Genomic DNA, 21,355 nt, shown 5'->3' with positions numbered 1-21,355 from the left:
GCTTTTCATAAAGTCTGAAGTAAAACAAAAAGGATAAAATGGATAGCAGCGTACAAAATACACAACCAGATGAGTAATTAAGGCCTAGTCAAGGGAGGAAAAGGCAGGCTGGATAATTCTGTGGGTAGAGCAGATCTATCCAGCAGTATCTGGGAGCAGGACTGGGCTCTCAGCCACAAGCTACAAAATGCTGTTTGCAAGGATAGGACAAGACTGTACAGGAAGAAATGCAGTTTAACGTGCTGGGACTTACTGGTGCTAAATTAACCCAGAGAGCACTTGTTTAATGTAAATTAACCATGAGGTTATTGCTTTCAGCAGCTATTAGCACAGATCAAAGCTTTATTCAGTGGCAGGAAACAGCAAGGGACCAGGAAACAGGGATAAAATGGGCTGGTAATTTGCATGCCTGCTTGGGAGATAGTCATGACGGGCTATCTCTGGGCAAACCACATCTGTCTGTGCCTCATAGGATAATATATTCTTACCTTACCTCAAGATAGCACCAAAGGTTTGCTCCCAGACAATGCTCAAATACCTGATAAAAGGTGTCTAAATAAAGTTTAAGTCACCTTATGAATGGTTTTATACGACACGGAAAGTCCCAAGGCTGGTATGCTTTGCTGTACCAGAAATATTCCTTTGGCAAGATATATCCATCTTAAAAAATAGTCCTCAGGCATCATCAACCTAAAGTGCTTTGCAGGTGCTCTGCACAGGACATGAATACAAATACAATCAAAACCAGCCCCAATTTCTCTCCCCTCGCTCAAACTAGCTCGCTCCAGCTTCCTGCTAGCGTTTCTGACTGCACATGCCGTGCATCCCCAGCACTTCTATTCCTTCCCAAATCACGGCCGCTGGCACTTCTTACAGTCACTTTGCTCGTTGCCTGCCTCTCTGTCTCCCTACCTTTCCAGGGAGGTTTGAACCGCTGTTCTTTTAATGGTGGGAGATCTTTTGTGCTGACGTGTGACTTCTTTTTCTCTCTGAGGGCAAGCACTTAAAGACATGACTGCAGCCCTGTTCTGTGCAGTTCTGTACCCTCAGTGACATGACGTGCAAAGGATTGTCTTAAACCTCCATCATGGTGTTTCCTAATGATGTGTGTTTCACTTGCTACATTAGGCCTACTGCCAGTAAGGCAATGAAGACATAACACTTAGCAGTTTCTATTTCATTTCCTTAAGTGCAAAATTGCTTTGTAGCTGAAAGCAAAAAAATTCATTTAGCAAGCCAGGCTATTACAGCAGAAGATTATAAAAATACATTCTGGAAGGGGATAGGGAAAGAACAATATAAAAAATAACACAGGAATATGTTCAGTTTTTAATGCTGTCAGTGACTCAAAGTCCATGGTATAGAGTGATGAAGGAGGAAGTCAACCGAGGGCAAGTTAGACAGCCCTTAGGAAGGGTGAGGAGGTCTTCTCAGGGAGCTCATAGTGAGCTCGTGTATGTTGGTGGTTGAGAGGCAGACAACACCTCAAAAATATTCCTTGCTTTGCTGTTTGTTTTCATTCCTTCCTCATCAAGATCATGGAGAAATTTCTACTCTTCCAAGGGAGCTATTAGATCTACTAGCCCCTTTCCTCCTCCACATCCTGCAAAGCCTGAGGTCTCCAGGGATGACTAAGCCAATGCTTTCAAGAAAGCAAAGAAGTGAAATAGATATAAACTCCGAGTAACCTCAGTCAAAGCATGGGAGAATACAAGTGGGACAACACAAGAGCTGGACTCTGCTGAGACCAGTACATGGGCTCCAGGCCAGCACAGTTCTTCTAAGATGTCATAGATTTTTAGGAAATAGCAGGAACTTGAGAATGAGCAAATCTCTTTCAAAGCTGGAAGGTAGGGTTGATCACTTGCCAACGTGCTTCTTCAGTGGCAACTGACTGGTAAATTGTAAACACACTAACTCCAAGGACACTGGGGATATGGGAGACAGAAGTAGGGGAGTACTGAGAGGAGAAGCACAACAACATTCTGGGAATTGATACAGTTTGTTAAATATCAGGTTTATAGAAATGACAGATTTTAGACACTGGCTTTTTGTGTCACAGTAAAAACACATTTAAGGACAGCACTGAAACATTCAGTGTTGTGAACAGTTCCTGACTTAGCCTTTAAGAAGATATGAATGGGCCTGATTAATCTTTCAGTTACCTGGTTGCAGGTGAGGACAATCTCACTGAATTCAGGCCATTAGTCATCTACAGCCGGAAGCTGCATGCACTATAATTATAAAATGTAGTATTAACCTGGACACAGAGATTTCTCTCTTTTTCCAACTACAAACTGTTACACAAAGACTTTAAGTTAGAACCAACTAGCTTACTTCACTAAGAAGGAATTTCTTTTTCTGTTCCACATTTCCTCCACAGCGTGTACCTGATCATGGCTGACTCTAGTAAACACTAAGCAGAACAATCAACGAAGCTCTTATAAAATGCTTTTTACATTGCAAGAGTATTTTTAAAAAAATTTTTTTAAACCCCTACTCAGAGGGAGGAGGAAGATGTTAATCTTGTCCATCATAGGGCTGAGAAATGCAAAGAAGAAAACAACCAGCAGGAACATGGATGTAAACCAGCTTGAAAGTAGCACGTTGTTCTGATATTGCCACTGGCAGCTGCTCACATGTTGTACAGCATATAATCATCTAACTGCTGAACCTAAAACATTGTCTGGGGCATTCTGATAAAGGATACCCAGAAGCCTCTTTCATTGCAACTGGAATGATAGTTCCAATGGATGGATGGCATAGTTTCATATTGAGGTGGAAGGGAGGGCAGTCATATTGTTAAAGACATGGATACACCTTCACCTTGTGTCAGGGGGAGATTTCTTTTACCAAAATATTGTTAGCTGGAGTCAAACCAAAATATTTTATTTGAGTCTAGATTGAATATTTTGTTATATCAGATGATTATGGTTTTCATAGTTTTGTATCAATTTAGAACATGAATGGTACTTTTGTTACTGTGTTTCTCAGAGCACACAAATTTAATTTTTGATCAAATTAATGGTCCAAACTTGCCAGTAATGATCAGTTATCAGTATTAAAACAAATGGATAATTTATTTTCACTAGTATTTTGCAAAAGCATACAAACCTAATGAAATACTGAGGGAGGGGGATGGTGGCAGGGGGAAGTGAGTATTATAATTTTAGCCCCGTACACTGAAAGATAAGCCAGCAGTAGATAAATATACAACTTTTTTTTTCACAGGAATGTGCATCTGTTTCCCATTAACTTTGCTTGAGACAAGCAAGGAGTCAAGGTTTCCCGTGATTTAATTTGAAGAGCAATTTGGATTTCCTGTGCCTCAGCTGGAGGTATTATTGGTATGAGACCAGAAGTGCCCTAACTGTCCTAGGAGTTTCATGTTCCACAAAGAATAATACCTACAGAAATTTAAACAGGATGTCAAGAAGTGTTATATGTGGGCTCTCAGTGCTCTCCAGTGTTTCTAATATAAACTCACGTGAGCTTCATTCTCTCTTTTTGCCACACAAAGCAACCAACTTGGAAAAGACAGTAAGCTAACAAATGCTGTTCAGCATAACTCATGGTGTAATTCTGTCCAGTAGAGGAGCTAAAATTCCACATCACATTCCTGAAAATTACATGACTGATCTGAGTAGCCAAGACTTGTTCACAGAGAGGGAATAGAGCCCGGACAGACAGTTGCAGAGGTCTGGTTGTGCGTGATGTTCAGAAAGGTCTGAACACATTACCTGTGACAGCAAGATCCCGTGATGTTTCTCAGGCTCTATACACAAAAGCAGAGACACTCCAAACTCTTACTTGCTTATTTAAATCACAGCCTTAGTTCCTGTGACCAACACATAATGCTGAATTATATAACACATATTTGCATGAATTATTGAACATTATTAGGAAGATAATGATCATCTGTTAGCTCTTTTTAATGGATTTATTTACAAACTACACTTCATTGTCTTTTGAACAAGGAAATGAGTTATTTTGAGCCATTCAGATTGTCAAGAGGTAAATATATCAGCACTTCTATGGATCTCTTTTTCAAGTGAAATCTTAGTCCCACTGGGTTCATCTCTGGATTTTGCTGTAGGACTTGATATAGCAGATATTTTCACCTCTTGGGCTTCCTGATTACTGAGAGAGCTCTGGAGAGTCAAGTGTAGGAATTGTGATTTTTAGACATCCTGTACTCAGGTAACTATTCTTGCATACAGAGAGATTTGTATCTAAGGTACTCATCACTCATGTTTCCTCTTAACCAGAACAATCCACAAGACACAGGCTTTTAATTCAGGTACCTCAAACGGGGCAATGCTGGTTATTGTTTGCAGCTTACTTACTTCCTTTTGGCTTGTGCTGTCTTAGGAACTTGTAACAACTATTTTAAAATTGAGTCACTGTCAGTTTTGAGGAAAAAATTTACATTGTTTCTTTGACAGTGTAAACTATGTTGCTTTTTTTCTGGTTATGGTTAAACTGTACTGGACTTTGTAAGATCATACCATCACTGGATATTTACGAAGCTTCAAACCATTCTGTTGTTTAATGGTCCAGAAAAAGAAAGTAACCTGAAAAACTGTTTGCCTGATTGTGACTGCAGTACATAACTCTTCATAACGAATAGAACACACAAAAAGACTTATTTTAAGCTATGATGTTACAAACATTAGTATTTTTTTTTTAATTCACACCTTTTTTTCCTGCGTTTTCATTGTTGTTGTTGGGTCTTTTAAATGTTCATTTTGTATCCAGACATTGGGATTTTTTAGATGAAAGGCAGAAGAGCAGTTTTGACCTCATGTTTCATGTTTTAGAGGCCCTGTTGATCTCAAACAACAAGAAAGCAAGAAAAGCAATCTACCCTGCTACTCTATTGAACTTGTTTTAGGCTATTCCAGGCTATTCCTGGAAAGTATACATCTTCTAATGTTGTTTTCCACTATTTACATTTTTTAGTTTATGAGATTTTCATTTTTCACATTGAGATTCTTCAGTGTTACTGATCCCACAGCTTAGACACCTCATGATTTATTAGCCTGTGTTTGTAGCTGATATGTGGCGTTTGTCATATCATTCCACATAAATATTCTCTCAACACTGCAGCAATATTATCTAATAAAAACACGATGAACAGAACTTCTATGCTTCTCCACGATTTTTTACTAAAATCAGAGCCAAATGCTTACACATTCTAGTCAGGCAGCTGAAGTTTGACTTCACTTACGACATTCACTAATAAGTGATAATTATTCATAAAGAGACAGTATTCTATTGCTACATATGGGGTGTACTGATCTTGAAACAAAATTGATGAGTGCTATCATCAGGTACAGAAAATTGCACAAAGAGGTTTATTTACAGTTAATAGCTATTCTATCACATATGATCTTCTGTTACAAAATAAAACAGGTTTTCTTATCTTTTACTATCAGACATTGTATCTCAATTTAAAGGCTTTAGAGATCTCTTACAACCAGTATTAGTGCAATAATACCTGACTGGAGCTCAAAACAATTCTGGAAGTAACATGAAAGAAACCTCTTTAATGATGTGACCTCCAGGTCTCAGAAGGATACAGCAATACCAAGAAGAAACATGACTTTTGTTCTGTATGAACAACCTTCTCTCACTTCTCCAGATCCAGATCAAGATGCTTGGGTAATTACATGCTGAAACAGAAGCTAGAATTGTGACCTAGCTTACTTTGACAATAATCCCTCAAGAGTCTTCAGGTTTGTAATATTTTTTGCAGTTGGTGGTTTCAACTACCTACTGTTGAAATATGTGGAAATCCTGAACAATTTGCTTTGTGGAAATAATATTTGACCATACAAAATATGGGATTGTTTAAAACAGAATTTGTTTGGGGTTTTTTTGGCTGGTACTAGCATGTATTTTTTTGATCTCTTCATAAAGCCCTGGCCATGCCAGGTTCTTTCTTGGTGACACAGAACATCTGTTGCTGTCTGTGGAAACCTTGGCCTTCTGTGCTCTGTGTGACTCAAGAGCCATATGGATAATGTTTACACAGAACCATTTGTAGCGCTGCTGATAACACAAGTGAGTGCTGCTTTTTCACATGCATTGGTAGATTTTTCTGAGCAGTCAGACCAGCACATCCCTACCCAAGCCATACTTTGGAAGTGTAGTCTGTATATGCCTGTCTTCAGTCAAACCTTTCCCTTTCCTGGAATGTTTCCAAGGCTTTCATATGTTAAAGCAGTGCTTTCCCTTACTAAATAAATAAAAGTGTTTTACTTGGTTTTCTCTTACTAAATCAAGGATTGAAATGAAAATGGCAAATACCCAAATGTGCATCCAGTGACTAATGTGAGAAAATGCTTTCTTACATCCCTAATGTATTTCCATAGCTGTGCCAGAATTTTGAGAAAATTCTGGCAGCTGAGCTCAAGAAATCCAACACTTATTCTTTATTTCATTGTATCTTTCATTAAGAAAGGAATGATCTCTGACCCAGAGAGTTTAATAAACAGCCTTGCATGGACTTTGGTGGACTGTGGATCAGTCCTGGAGGATTTATCTGCAAAGGCAGTTGCTAGGTTTTTTCTCACCTAATTATAAACATTTTTATATAAACATCTACGAAATCACACCAGTCAGGGGAAAGCAGAACATGACTATCAGTACTACTTTAGTGTCTGCTTGGAGATGAGAGGAATCATGTCCAGTTAGTTCTTATATTCCTCTATACAAAGGGGAACTCTAATCTTGAGACATTTCCATTTGGTTTAGTCAGATGAATCCCATCAGAAAATTTAATTGTCTGTTCTTCTCCTGTGAGTTCCCTTCCAGTTCCTAAAACATCTCTGCCAAAGATGAGGCATTTATCAAATAATGTGTGCTACAAAAGTCAACACTGTAATCAGGATGATAATTGCAATGCACGTTTAATTTGTAAAAGCAATTAAGAATACCTGCTCCTTTCTGTTTTGGGTTGACATCATTTAAGGCGTAATTGTTCTGGCTATTTTAATAGTAAAAAATGGACTAAATTTTTCAATTAGCCCTTCAAGTTGCACATCTGAAAGAGGTGAAGTTGTTATGATGTGGTATTAACTTTGAAAAAATTGGCCAATTATGTCTTTTTCTGCACGTGTAACTCCCCACTGTGCCTTCTAGAGTGTGGCCTGAAGAACAAAATATACCAGTGTAATGAAGATACAAAACCATTTTGCCTGGTTTATCACATGTAAACCATGTGATATTATTTATAACAAAGAAAAAGTTAAATTATATCAGTGTTCAAAAGAAGTCCATGCTTTTTAGCACCACAGCTTCATGATTTACAGTCTCTGAAGGGTACAGTGAAGTGTTTAGGGAGAAAAGACTAGCAGTCTTGAAATTCACGAGCAGATCATCATTTTAAAAACCTGTGTCACCCGTGCATATTTGGAGACCATGACAAATGTGAGTATAAAAATACACTAAAAAAAAAAAGGAAAATTGTCACAATATTCAACCTTAGTAATAAATTATTACAACTTTGTCAGAAGTATGGGAGAAATGCAAAGGTACTTTGGGGGACTTTAAATGGAATTTAAACTCTGTAGTGGTGGGAACACTCATTCAGCATCAGGAAAGCTGGACTGCATACTCATCTCAGCCTCAGGGATTTGCATTAATCTTTGTCAATTCCTAAGAAAATGAGTGCTATAATTAGCAGACTGTACACTAACCAAGCCTATGGTTGATGATGGAACATTTTGCAGCTAAGAGCACAAGTCCTAGAACTGAAAAAGAAGCAAGAATTTGTAACACAATGTTATTATGCTAGCTAGAATCGTATACAAATCTCATGAACCATCAGATGTCAGATATGACTATTGAATCTGTTAAGAGCTGTAATTTGTGTGAGTTATTTCACTCCCTGCTCTCAATTTCTGAAAGTACATTGAGTACCCCCTACTCTGAAATTCATTAAAACACCATATTCTTCACAGATACTTATATGCTTTAACAAAATCTAGTCTTCTGTTTCAGGAAAAGAGAAAGCTGAGAACAAAGATTCTGAGAATCCAAGAGAGTTCCAGCAATTAAAATAGATGTTTCAAGCATCCTAATGGTAGGTTAAGACAGAAGGGACAAAAAAAGGTTTGTATAATGTATGGCCTTTGCTACACTTCCTAGAAAAAAAGAAAACATCCTCCCAACACAAGCATGACAGTAAAAAATGTAGCATTACAGATAGCTTGAACTTTGTTTCCCTATACCAGTGTGGTAGATAGGGGAAAAATAAAAGGATGTGTGAAAAAATTACGTTCTTTTCCACAGGTGTTTCAAAAAGGTGACAGAGGCTGTTAGTATGAGCAAGCATAAAATTGTATTTTTAATTGCTCTCAGACTATTTAATGAACCAATGCGTACTCCCTTAAATAAACTACGAGTGATATTTGTCTCATGGGCATCACTGGTGTAAAAGTTAGGCATCAAACTTCTCCTCTGTAGCAATGGAAAGCTCTTGCCACTCTCCATTGACCACAGAAGCAGCTGAAACTGTCATACAAGGGCTGAAGCTTAAAAATAAGTGAGAAAATCTGGTTTTGTCCTAGCACAACAGTGTTTTGAAATGATGATTGCTGAATATTATTTTAGTGACAGTTTTTAGAATTTTTCCAAAAAGATGACTGTAGGAATGCTGAGGAAACAGATTTGTTTCTTTAGGGTAGAATCAAGAGACAGCCGAGAAGTGAATTTTGAAAAGACAGAAATAAACTCTATATATTCAGAAAATATAATCAGATCTTTTTTAAGTAATTGAGGCAGCTCTATAGTCACTGAGATAAAAAATTATCTGAAAGTGGGACCACAGGTAATTTTTCTTTTACTTGACTTTAGTATAATTTTCATGAACAATTTCTGCCATTTTTCTAACTTAGAATATGATTCATCAACTTGAAATAATTCTAAACCCTGCAATTTTTATTAGACGCTTGAGTTCATTGACAAGCAACAGAAAAGTTGCTATCTATGAAAAAAAAAATTGTCCCATTTTCCTTTCTCTGTGTGTAATTAACTGTCCATTGGAAATAACCAAACGATCATAATCAATACAGTTCTGATTTACATGAGGTGAGTGTGAGAAATGAAAAATAGAGAAGAAAGAAAGAATATAATCACAGTGCCACTGGACAACACTGGGAGTATTTTCTGGCAGACTTTTCAAAAAACTAAGACAACTCCAACTTGTCAACCTAGGAGGATACGCCATCATCACAGAAGTATCAGCCTCTGTGACTGGTTTAGGTTGATGTCAGTGCAGTTAAGAAGACACACAAATTGGAGCCTTTTACATGCTTGGATCCGCTGTCAAGAGAGCCAACAGTGCTGGGCTTTCAGGCATAGAAAATCAAACGCCAATGATTTAAAATTGTTCTATCAGATGCTTGGCCATGGCCAGCTCTTCCAAAGCAGTTGTCAGACACATTTGCGGTAGGGTGACTAATTTGATATATAATACAGGATTATCTGGCGATCACTTCCTGGTCTTCACCTGGGGCAATACAAGAAGAATTTGTGTATTTAGAACAGATTTTTATGAAAAACTGCAGAAGCATCAGAAAAAATATGAAGTTTATTGAGGTAACAAAAAATACTTAGTAGCTGATGGAGCCTCTTATTTAGGAGTACCTGGCTAAATAAATTATTTTTATCTTCAGTTTCTTCCAGACTGGTTTGTTTCTGCCTACAGATACAATTCTTCTTTGGAAGTGAGGAAGTGCAAATGGCTGGTGTCTGGCACTCCAACTGGTTCTTTCCAAACAAACACACATGAAAATTTGAATTAATACCTGTACCTCCAGTATCTATTTCGGAAATAGTTGCATTTTATTATTCCATGTATGGAGCTTTGTAGCACAGTAAGTTTCCCTCCAGACAGAGTTAAAGTTGTACTCTGGCATACCAGACCTCCAACATACCCTAAGTGATCTTTTCCTACAGTGACTTTGTCAAGAAGTTTGTGATTTGTGATTAAGATTCACTGTAATAGTTTGTTCTTGCTGGTTTTATCTGTTATTTTTCAGTGTAATTCATCTCAACCAGTGACTTCAGAACAGTAAATGAAAGTAGTGTGCTGTGAAACAGCAGGAGCTGTGAGCTGTTCCTTCACACTGACATAAACCCACTGAAATCCAGTGGTATAAGTCCGCCACAGAACCGATGACTCACAGCAAAATACAAAAATTACCAATGCTTTTCAGTCAGTAAAATTGTCTTTAAGGTTATATACGCTTATTTTGTGGTGATGATAAAGCACCACATTAGCATTAATGTGATTTTTTTTTTTAAGTAGAGAATATTTGTGATTGGTTGCTATTAAAATTAGGGTGGTGACCAGATTGTGTTCATCTACTTTCTGTCCCAGGTATTGCGGGGTGATTAGCCCATCTTATTTTCCCTCATGACACTTTCAAATCAGATCGATACCTTCTTCTTGACAAAGCTAGCCATACTTGTCTAAGTATATATTGAACAAGTTCTGGCTGTTTGTTTTAGCTGTGAAACAGGTACCTGTAAACAGAACTTGGTTGGCATTAATACTGCCATTCACAGCACCTGTCTTGCCAAACATCACACCAGGTAGTATGGAAAACAAGCTTCATTAACAAGTTCACAGCACTGGTTCACAAGTCATTGCATAAAATTTGGCAGCCTGCCTTTAAAAAGAGCAGAACAAATGTTTGGGATATTACCCTCTGAGTTTAAAACCTGAATCCTACTGGGTTGCTCACAGATGACTTTGCATGGATAAATAAAATTACTGAGAAAAATTATATTAAAATGACACAAGTGTCTGGTTTTACCTTCCTTTGACAGTCAAACTGTAACAAAGGAATTAACATTCCCATAATTTGGAAACAGAAAGCTGATGTCTTGTTCTGCATCATTCTGAGACCTCCCTCTGACAGCAGAAGAAGCAGGACAAGGTTATCCCTCTCTTATTTTCTGATTAACTGTTCTCAGAAAACTGTCACTCTCCCAGACTTTTAATCTTGTCACTCTCCCCCAAATATTCCTTCTTTCTGTAATGTGCAAAGCATACCAGTACATTTCTGGATAGCATAACTAAAACATTTGCGTATGTATTTTTAACGCAAACCTGTGAGGCAGTAGATCAATTAAAGCATATTTCTGTGGATCCAAGGAGCATATCTGGGAATCAGTCTGCACATGTGATGAAAGCTGCATCAGTAAATACAGATGCATGTGTTATTTGGTTATTTGAAAGGACAAAAAGACAGCTGTGCAAGGATGCTTGTTATATTGCCTGCTTTTGTGATGCTGATTATACCCAGAAGTATAGTTAAACACAGAGGTTATCTTTGCTTTCTTACTTAGCACACTGATCTCTACCTTTGATTTCTCTATCTGCAGACACCAGTATTTTTTGTAACTCAATATAGAAGGGACAAATGCAACTTCATAGATTCATAGAATATGCTGAGATGACAGGGACCCATTAGGATCATCAAGTCCAGCTCCTGGCCCTGTGCAGAATAACCCAGGAGTCACACCATGTACCTGAGAGCATCATCCAAGGACTTCTTGAATTCTGTCAGGCTGGTGCTGTGACCACTTCCCTGGGGAGCCTGTTCTAGTGCCCAACTACCCTGTGGGTGAAGAACTTTTTCCTAACATCCAATTTAAACCTCCCCTGACACAACTTCAGGCCATTCCTTTGGGTCCTGTCACTGGGGCCACAGACCAGAGATCAGTATCTGCCCTGCTCTTCCCCTCATGAGGAAGTTGCAGACTGCAATGAGTTCTCCCCTCAGTCTCCTCCAGGCTGAACAGACCAAGTAGCCTCAGCTGTTCCACATGCTTCTCCCCAGACCCTTCTCTGTCCTCATGATCCTCCTCTGGATGCTCTTGAAGACCTTAATGTCTGTTTTTTATGTTGAGGCACCAAAAACTGGCCCCAGCACTCAAGGTGAGGCTGCCCCAGTGCAGAGCAGAGTGGGACAATCCCCTCCCTTGCCCAGCTGGCAATGCTGTGCCTGATGCACCCCAGGACAGGGTTGGCCCTCACACCGGAGAACTTGAGATATTTAAAGAGAATTTGTTAGGCAGTGAGAAGAACTCTTTCAGACTTCCATGTCTGTTTCTGTACAAGAGATTTTCTTAGGACTGGCACTAGGACAAGCAAAATTTGTATTATATTTTATATATACATATGAAAATCAGCTCAGTTTGGTTGGAGTGTGGTGCTAATAACACCAAGGTTTTGGCTTCAACAATTCGCTTAAAAGTTGGACTTGATGATTCTTGTGGGTCCCTTCCAACTCAGAATCTTTTGTGATGCTATGAACCTAACAAGACTTAGAAAGATTGAGGAAGTCAAATAGTATAACTCTCAGTACAAAGTCCATCACTATGCATAAAATACAAGCAAAGATAAGGACACACAATATGTGTTTCTACCAAGATCATGTCAAAATATAAGAAGCAATTAAAAGCCTTACTAGACCAAATGATTTCAAATGTTAAGAAAATTAACACTGCAGTTGAAAAACAAATGAGTCAAATTTGAGAAATGAGGGAAGTCATTTAAGAATATCTTCCTTCTTGTGCAAGAACAGACCCATTAGTACAAGACAAAATGAAAGGTTTGGGGATGTACAGATGTCTGTGTACAGAGGTCTGAATTAAGTGCTTTGAATTAGGCTATAGAGGCATGCATCTCCTCACTGACTCCAAGGACACTTAGGGAGCTTCACCTCTGAACCTTTTTGTCTGCTAAAGCGACAAATGTGAATACATATATCCCACCGACTTCAACATATTCACAAATTCTGCTTTCTTAGGCTGCTATTCCACTTCTATAACAAAGAATTCCCTAAATTTTTAGAAAATTTTTCAATAAACTTAAAGAACAAATGATATAAAGATGCAATGGATATTATTTATTTAGTTATAGGAATTAACAAGTGATGATTCAGGCATACTTAGCAATTTTGTTTTCATTTGAAAAACAGGAATACTGCTGAAGTTTACATTAAGAACTTCAATGCTGTCCTTCAATCAGTGTCAGTACACATCCAGTCCAGATGAAAGGAGAACAGCTGTATGAATCTGCTAATTAAGAAATCAAGAATTTTTTCACCTTAGTCAGATTAGTCAGGTTTCTTTACATCACTGACTACCTAAACACAGGGGGCTGGCCCTAACATTCAGTTTGATATTTCAGACACTCACTTAGTGCCTAGAAGGCGAGCTACAACATTTGAATGAACTTACTGGAAAATTCAAGTGCAGGTGTAAGTGTAAATGTACTAGAGTAATTACTCTGTAAAGTATTAAAAATGCTTAGCCTGGATTTACCAAATTAATAAAACCTTAAGAACTAGAGAACTTCCATTTTCAACTTGTCTGAAAAAAGATTCGATTCACTTCAACAAGGATTTACAAAGGCTCCATTTCGGTTTAGAGAAGCTGTACCTTTAGGAAAGTTAAACAAATAAAATTGTGTTAGACATGCTACATATTGATAGATAGCAGTATATATATACACATACATATATTCAAACGACAGTTAAAAAAAGTGCATATTAAACAAGTAATCCAGACACATCTAAAAGCAAATGCAGGGAATGAAAGTGGACAATGATTAGAGAAGCAAAGGAATAGGGGCTGGTGGTTCGTTTATTTTCTCCTGAACAGAAGACATAAGTAATTGATGTTTGTATACAGTCTAGAATCACACCAAAAAAACTGTCCTGAAGAGGTGGCAGGATTTCCTGAGACTGGTCCATCTGAAAAGAGGATGTAAACTGCCTTTAATTTTGTGTCTTGGTGGCTAACCAGGCTGAATAAGTTTAAGAGAAGAGACAAGAAGAGCTGTTTCACAATTTTCTTTCTAATTATACAAAGGACAAGTTCCCTATAGCTCAGACAGATGCATCAGGGGAGATTTCTGGGTGAGAAATTGCTCTGTTTACTCGGCCTGAAAATGACCTCTCTCCTGTCTACCTCTAGCCCATTGTTAATCAACCAGCTCAACCAGGGAAACAAACTGGAGGATCACTTTCCTTCTTCATGCCAATATTCATTTTGTACCCACTTAAAACCTGTCTGGGATACTTGGGTGATACAACCTACTGGCAGCAGAAACATGGCATAGTCTTTCACACTCTGGTAATCTGTCAATTAATAGACTTAGATTATAGTCTTTGTTAAAGTGAAGAAAAGATCAGTGTTTATTTATTCTCACAGATCCCATCAGGTAATTAGATGACCATTTTTATTTCTAGATAAGAAGTAGGAAAGCAATCAGAATTACTGTGGCTGAGCTGCTTAGAGACTATTAATTAACTGCATTACTGTGACTGAGCTGCTTAGAAACTATTAATTAACTGCATTAAGATTTTGATATGAAGTTTCATAGCTGTACTGACTAGACAGAGTTTTGGAGAGTTTACAATCCTTCAAAGTTCTGCAGTCTTATGTGCCATCTAAATAGTTTGCACTGCCAGTTCGCCTCCGTGGGTGTGAGGAACGCTGGCAGCATGAGCAAGGGATAGGTGTTGGCTCTAACCAGTGCTACAAAGAGAGGATTAAGACATGCTCAGAGCTTTGACAGCAAACAGGCTTTGCCTAACTCCAGTAAACAAGCTGAGGCTGAAGCTGGTCTGGTCAACTGATTCCAAGGGCATCAGAGGCAACCAACTAAATCAGAGCAAAAGATGAGGTTTTAGTCTTTTTTATTGGTAAGGGCAGTACAGTTCATTCCTACCCTGCTGAAATCATTCTTTCAAACAATCTGCTCATACTGAGATTAGCACAGATGACATGTTCTGGATTTTATTCACACAGGGAGAGTGACCAAGATTTCCATACATTGTAAGCGTAAATTTGTGTCTGCAGCCACTATAAATGAAAGAAACAGTAATATTTGGCAACAGCCTGTTTTGAAAACTAAATATGGAGTAAAATGAAATGCCCACATGGGGGAGTTATTGCAGAACAGTTAAGCCAGATTCTCTGTTAAAGCAAGCACTCCCAGACTTTGTGAAGAACCGTCGAACTGACAGTGGTATGAAACAGAACAGTATTATTCTCTGTAAGCAAAGCACTGGGCACCTCTCGTTTGTGCCTCCTTCATGTGGCAGGTTTGTCCAAATCACTCTTTTCCACATAGGTGAATAATAGTGACAAATACACAGTGTAGAGTAAAACCTCTAAATGTCCAAATATAACCTGAATGTGCCCAGGAAAATTATTTACACTTATTGAAAAAGTCATCATTCTTTAAAAAACTGTGTGCAGCCATGCTTGGATATCAGCTTCTGATTGAGCAAGAATTTTGAAAAGAGCCTAGTACCATCTATCATTGTTAAAATTTCAGACAACATAAACTGGAAGTGACATGTAGCTGAAAGGAACTTCACAGAGTTTGCTATGAACACAATAGAGCTGGCTGTAGCTGTTCAAATGGCTCTCTTCATATCCAAGAGTCAGAAGCACGCATGCACTCGTCTGCTGGGGCATTTTGAATGCCCCAGCCAAAACGGTGATGCAGCAGATGTCATATGTCCTCAAATCAAAATCAAAAACCTGTCATCTTTGCTGGGTAATTCCAGACATGAATAAAGGCACACAGCAAGAAAACCCATAACAGAAACAGATTTTACTTTTTAAAACATCACTGTGGCAAGAAAGAGAAGTCTCATAACTATGGAGAACTAGAAAAAATTCTTCTATAACTGGTAGACATCAGTGAGATACAGAAAAATCCCTGGACAACTGCATACTTAGGCATGAGCAATTTAAGAAAAGAAGAATTTTAGGCACTCAGATCTTACATTCTGGGGATTATAAATCAAATTCACTTCAGCATTTATGAGATATTCCAAAGATGAATAAGATTTTTTGGCTCTGCAGAGAGATAAATCTACAGTTTATTAGCAATCTGCAAAAGAACAAGAAAATGAACATCACTGTGAGGCTGGAAAGGCATGTCAATGTTTTTCATGTCTTTGAAAATGAAATCAAATTTTTGACTGTGTAATATTTACATTTAATATTAAAATTTATGACACTAATTAAAAAAGAAAATGAACACTTGCGCTCCAAAGTGACATAATCACCTCTGACAGATAAATCATCAACTTTCCTGATACTACTAGTAGTCACTGTGTACTGGGTACACCTTTGCTGTTCCTGAATGGTTGAAGCTGTTGTTTATAAATCATATAAACTTGTATTGCTACTAGATGGCAAGATTTGTGATTTCATTCATTTGCTCAAATGTTTGAGAACTTTGCACTCTGAAGAAGTCATGTGCTGCATTGATCTAATAAAAAGTCAGCTGATTTCTCACATTTGCCTTAGCCCTTTCCTGAATAAAAGTCAGGAATGTGTCTTCAGCAAGAAAAGAGGAGAAAGATGTTAGATGTTTGACAGAATTTACCCATTGTATGAAAAGAGATTATTCAGCTAATACAACTTTTAGATGAAGACAGTAAATCTTGTTTTGGAATGTTGATCACAGACACTTGCAAATCACATTTTCAAACAAGCACAAGACAAACTTATACCAGTACAAGGCCTGAGTGCAGAAAACACTTCGCTGACACATCAGATATTTAGTGGTGCAACATTATCCAACCAGCTTCTTCCTAAGGGAATGAATCCAGGTATGTGCTTCTGATCCCATTGTTATGAACAGATTTGTCATTCACTCTGGATAGACCAGAGCTTATCTCAGAGTGCCCACTGTCTCAGCGGAATGCTGTGTCATAAGGATCACTGAAAATCCCCAGATTATATGACTTTGATATGAGCCTACTCTGTGGCAAAACTTCTAAAAATTTTTCCTTCTAATGTGGCATCCAGATGATAGCCCAGTTAGACAGATAGACTAAGTCCTGTGTCCGTTGGTGCATAAACTAAAGCCTCAGGGAAGATGGGTCCAGCCTGGTTATATCATGGAAGTCATCGAAATAAAGTCAGAAGTCAAGGGTGCATAATAGCACATCTGGTCAAATGTTTAACGATGGCCTGATCCAGAGATAGTTAAAGTCCATGACAGACTCATATGGCTTTTGCAGGACTTCTGTAGAGCTACTATTTTGTTCATATTTTTTTTCCTTAACATAGGTGTGACAGAGCTTTCCTATTTTTAACTACTGGTTAAAAGTACAAAATCCTTGATACTTAAACCCTTTGCTACTTTTAGCATAATTTCAAAAAGTCTGCATTAGTTGTCAGTGAAAATTTCTATTTCTGTAGCTGAGGAATATATCTAAAATTTAGTTCATTCCCTTGCTAATGAAGTGTTAGAATATTACTCCTACTCATATTCCAGTCTAGCTCATATTTATTTTAGTACAAAAATAGCAAAGGAAGTAATACATTTAAATCAGCCTTATATGTCCAACAATGCTGTTTTTCTCTGTGAGCAATCATGCTTTTCAGCTAGACGCTATGCACAACCAGGAATAATTAAAAAAAAAAAAAAAATCGAATGCTAGTTCTTTATTTTGGAGTAAGGAAAGATTTTTAAAATCAAGATCTATCCTGTAGCTAGTGATTGAAGGGCAGTGATTGAATCCACAAGAATAATCAAATTCAAAGAACATGACTGCATGTCTCTGGCATGCAATGTCCTTTATTAGAGAACAAGGAAATGTTCACTGGGGGACTTCCAAAGGTTTGTCTTCACCAAAGAGGATTTCCAAAGATGCCTCCTTGTGTCTGCTGGTGGACACTTTGTGCTAGATGGTGCTCCAAGGCTGACCAGGGTTTCAGTTTGACTGGGTATCACTGGCAGTGAGCTTCAGTGAAGGCATAAGAGATTTTTCATGGCAAAAATAGTCATAAGAAGCACTCCTGTGAATTAAGATTAATTTAATTAAAATTGCCAGCTGGAAATGCACTGTTGTGGTGACACCGCTGGTCTCCCGGAATTGTATAGGAGAGACTTTTCTCTAACAGAAATTGAAGTCCCCGCTTGTATACCAGTATGTCTTCTCTCCTCAGTCAGCTGCTTCAGGGTTAGGCTTTGAAGCCTGTGCTGCTCACTAATAGTCTTCTTTTACAGACAGTCAAAAGAAGTGAGCATCTTCAAGAGAGTTCATCTCCTTCTAAGACAGATGGCTAAGACAAGTTTTCTTTTTCAGGAAGAAATTCTTTGCTCAGGCAGAAACTCTGTTTTACTGTGAGGGTGGTGAGGCACTGGCACAGGTTGCCCAGATAAGCTGTGGATGGCCCATCCCGGAGAGTGCTCAAGGCCAGACTGGATGATGCCCTGAGCAACCTGGTCTAGTGAAAGGTGTCCATCTCCATGGCAGGGGGGTTGGAACCACAAGATGTTTAAGGTCACTTCCAGCCCAGGCCATTCCATGATTCTATTCTGTGATTCTATGGAGTCATCTTATTTTTCTCATTTGCCTACAAAGGAAGCCAAGGTGAGTAGTGAACATTTAAACTTTTTTAAACTCTAATTTTTTTAGTTGAATAAGATGAATCCCGTATAAAATTCAGGAGACAAAAGCCATTAGTGTGTTTAGGACATATGGGGTAGTGGAATGTATAGTGGTAATGTGGCTGGGGGGATTTCTGCAGATTTAATTTGAATCTTTAACATGATTAAAGAGACTCTGGTTTCCAGTGTGAGTGTAAACAGGCCAAAGTGAGGAGGACCTTCACCTTTAAACAACCTTCCTTGTATCAGTATTTGGGTTAATGACTGGTGTCATTCATGGGCTGTCACAGTCACATTTTCCTTCTTATCAGAAAGTGCCTGCAAGCCCAGTTTGCGTGCATATGCACAGATTAGCCCACAGGAATTGCTGATGACTCTCTTCCTCATTTTTCGAGGATACAAAGCAGTGAGCAGCTACAAGCAGTTTCTTTCCCAGTATGCCTGTCTAGGCTGAGAGACTTTTTCTCCTCCTCCTCTTGGAGCCTTTTCTTTGTTTAGGCAGTTTCTTTGTGTGGTTAATCTTCAACATGCTTCATCTGCTTCCCATTCTCCTGCCTGCAGCCTAAGGCAATTACCTCAACTCGTTAACCAATGGAACAGCTTAGTAATGATCACATTTCTTCTGAAATAAATGATTGTTTGTATGATACTAACCCTCAGGCCATAAATTAAGTCTGCACAGTGCAAAGAAGGGCCCCAGGAAAAATAGCAAATGCCTTGTATTCTGTTTAGCAAAATATCCAAATATTTATACATCTCTTATTATGTTGCTTTTAATCTTAATAAAAAGACCTTTAAAATGGAGAGTAAGGCTCATTTCAGTGAAACAATCACATAGAATTAATTAGTGAAGAAATAAACACATCTCTTCCACGGCCACTGGGAACAAATATATCAAGAGCACTTAAATGCTGGTATATAATCTTTCTCCTAGGCAAGAAGATCTCTGTGTAAGAGGGACTGGAATAAACAAACAAACAAACAAGGTTAGTTTTCTTTATCCTGAAGTATTTGTTAAGACTGGCCAATTTTGTCAGAAGGCAACATTCAGTACACTACTAGTTTGTCAGTAACTAAATTAGTATAATCCTTAATTTGTGTCGGGGAGAGGAAAGCTTGAAAATGAGCTTTTGAATTGTACTGTAAATTGTTCAAATAAACAGCAATCAGGTAATATTCATTCTTTCTGATAGTCTCTGCAATTAATACCTTAATTTTAGTGCTTGTTACCTTTTAATAGGTTTTTCTTCTCTTAACTCATTCGTATTGAAAAATAAACAAGTGCAGGGACAGACCTAATGTTACAACCTTCTCATAGTGTTTAAATTAGGTTTAAATGGTCCTTACTTGAAGCTGGAAGAGAAAGGGCTTGGGCTGCAAAGTTTTGAAATATGACTCTTTAAGGGAAACTAAACTTCAGAATCATAAGTTAGATTGATTTCAGCATTCCAAGTCCTGTCATGTGGAACCAATTTAATAGCCTTAACCTCAGAAGGGGGCCAAAGGCAGAGCACCAGTGGAGGTGACTGCTGTCTCTGGTAGTTAGATTCAATAAAGGAAAAATCTCATTGTTAAAGTTGCATGTTCTGTGTGATTTTCATTTACTGGCAGAAGTCCAATGTGATAAAAGCTATGAAATGGCCTGGTTATAGTTAAATGCCTGAGTGCATATTTCTAGAAGACTTGTTCTGTTACATTGCATTTTAATCTCCACAATCTTCTCATTGGAATTATATCCTCGCCCAGCCCCTTTTGTATTTAATCCTGAGGACTCTTTCTAAGGATTTCTAAAAGAGGAAGCAGAGGAGGAATCACAGCTGGAAGAAACCATACTGCTGCACGTGTGAGGGAAATGCATGAAAGATGGAGAAAGAGAGTGTTCACTGTTGAGCAATTTCCATGGTTTGTCATGATAGGGTAGTCACAGCTTGATTTGTCCTTTCAGGTACACAGGGTATTTGATTTTCATTAAACTGAGGCAGAGAGACACCTTTCAAAGAGATGGCCTTGGAATTCAGCAGTGTCTGGTCACCCCTACATGAAGTAATCCCAGATTACATGAACTTCTGACTAGACTACTATGAAATCACATTTTTTATCTTTGCTGAATTAGAGGTTTCAGCTCCAGAAAACTGAACAGAGCATTTGTTCATCCTCTTAAAATATACTTTCAAAAGGGAGCAGATTGTCAGATATCAGCTCAACTGCTAGAGGATACTGTTTGGTGGATTCCTGTCTTTGCTGTTTTCAGGAAATTAAAATCCCTGCTGCCCCTGAAAATGCCAAAATTGTCACACAAACTCTTTAATGTTGTATCACTGCAACAGATTCTAATGATGAAATTGTTGAGAGGATTCAACTGGGAATATATGTGACTGCTCTGGGAGACCGTACAGTGGCACTCCAGGAGAGTGTTTGCATGCCCTGGGATTTCCCAAGGAAACAGAACTGTCTTTGAGTGCAGGAAAGCAAAGGTAGCCTAATGTGTACAAAACCTATACTTAGGAAACATGTTAAGGTGACTAAGGAACCAGTAATTTTGTAAGTTTTTCTGTCATAACAAAGTAGAAGATCTTATTATGGTGAGACAGGAACACAGAGATGTGGCAACTATGTAGTGAGTGGAACTCTTAGGTTTGAGGAACAGACCTGTCTTTGACAGAACTTTTGAAGGCAACAGTACTGCAAAATCCAGCTTAAAGATCAGATTTGCAGTTAGACAAACTCAGTATAGAAGGAAAGCTCAACTTTTTTAGTAGAGTGTTACTAAAGAAGATTTTTCATCTTTGCAATCATGTTTAGTAGCAGTAATGCATTTATAAAAAATAATGTCTTTGTTGTGTTCAAGTGATCTTTTCTTGCCTTTAAATCCATAGCTTTAGAACTACAGGGTGAAGATTTATA

At 38.2% G+C, this 21,355-nt stretch overlaps 1 long non-coding RNA gene across 1 annotated transcript; it reads right to left on the bottom strand.

Moving 5' to 3' along the window:
• Positions 1-1,487: 1,487 nt before the first annotated feature.
• Positions 1,488-18,299, bottom strand: LOC125319447. Its single transcript, XR_007200734.1, has 3 exons — positions 18,184-18,299; positions 10,577-10,581; positions 1,488-1,497 (listed from the first exon to the last, which is right to left on the bottom strand). It is a non-coding gene; the product is annotated as an uncharacterized LOC125319447 (long non-coding RNA).
• Between the last annotated feature and the right edge of the window lie 3,056 nt (positions 18,300-21,355).

Source organism: Corvus hawaiiensis, chromosome Z (assembly GCF_020740725.1).
Source record: "Corvus hawaiiensis isolate bCorHaw1 chromosome Z, bCorHaw1.pri.cur, whole genome shotgun sequence".
NCBI lineage: Eukaryota > Metazoa > Chordata > Aves > Passeriformes > Corvidae > Corvus > Corvus hawaiiensis.
This window is presented reverse-complemented; position numbering and strand designations above follow the sequence as displayed.